A 1,478-nucleotide genomic window follows, 5' to 3' on the forward strand; every position below is an offset into this window, starting at 1 on the left:
ACCCCACAGTGTGTGTGTGTGTGTGTGTAACTAAACATAAAATGTGAAATTCAGTATCAGTCTGAAATCATTCTCATTTGTCATTACTGAAATCTATGGCAGCCCCACTGAAGACCCTTTGAATTGTGGGACGGGACTGTGGTTTTGTTCATATGTTTACATTCCTGGGGAACACACGTGTGTCTGTGTTTACCTGCACATTAACACCCGTCAATCCAAAATTCACAAAGAAACACTGATCCTTCACACACATACAGCAACCAAAAACTCAGACCCTCATCAGAGCTCAAACACTGCTGAATGTGAGGGTGTGTCTGACTAACACAGGGTGTGTGTATGTGTGTGTGTGTGTGTGTGTGTGTGTGTGTGAACATGAGGCCCACAGAAGCACCCAAAAAGTAGAAAATGCTATGTCTTACGTGTTGACTGTGGATGATGATGGGCCGGTACTGGTGGAAGTCAGTCTCGATCACACACACTTTCTTCTCCATCCTCAGCACAGACTCAGGCTCCCATCCTGCTGTCTCCTCCACGAACGCAGAGGAAGTGAAGCGTCTGTTACCTGAGCCGCGCTAAACACACACACACACACACGCTCACAGGGGGAGGAACTCCAGCATGAAAAGAAAACATCAGACTCCCTCTGACACTCTCCACCTCCACACACACACACACACACACACACACTGTCAGCAGGGATTCACACAGATTCACTCTCTCTGTCATTACTAAACAGCTTTCATTATTTATGTCTCTATATATCCTCATTATTTATGTAACTTACTCTGTCTTTTAGATTTTTTTATGTTTTTGAAAGAAGTCTCAGAGCTCACCAGTAAAAATGCTACAGTAAAAATAGTGAATTATTATTACAATTGAAAAGAACTGTTTTCTGTGTGAATATGTGTTCAAATGTAATTTATTCCTGGCTGTGATCAAAGCTGAATTTTCAGCATCATTACTCCAGTCTTCAGTGTCACATGATCCTTCAGAAATCATTCTAATATGCTGATTTGCTGCTCAAGAAACATTTCTGATTATTATCAATGTTGGAAACGGTTGTGTTGCTGCATATTTTTGTGGAAACAATTAATTTTTCAGGATTCTGTGATGAATAGAAAGTTCAAAAGAACAGCATTTAATTGTTTTTGTAACATTTATAAATGTCTTTACTGTCACTTTTGATAAAATAATTAATTTCTTTAAAAAAAAATCTTACACTAGCTTACACTGGCTATCTTACACATCTCAAACTTTTGATCGGTAGCCCATAAACATTCTAACAAGATACTGTATGTTTAATTCAGAATAAAAATTGCCTAAGATATTGCAATATTTTGCATAGGGATACACGATATTATCGGAACGTTATCGGAATCGGCCGATAAAGGCTTAAAATGTAGGTAAACATGGGCATCTGGCGATTAGAAAAAAAAAAAATGCCTCTATGCCTTGACAAATAGCTCACATGTGCTCAG

This window comes from Sinocyclocheilus rhinocerous, unplaced genomic scaffold (genome assembly GCF_001515625.1).
Source record: "Sinocyclocheilus rhinocerous isolate Xijiao unplaced genomic scaffold, SAMN03320098_v1.1 scaffold792, whole genome shotgun sequence".
Classification (NCBI taxonomy): domain Eukaryota; kingdom Metazoa; phylum Chordata; class Actinopteri; order Cypriniformes; family Cyprinidae; genus Sinocyclocheilus; species Sinocyclocheilus rhinocerous.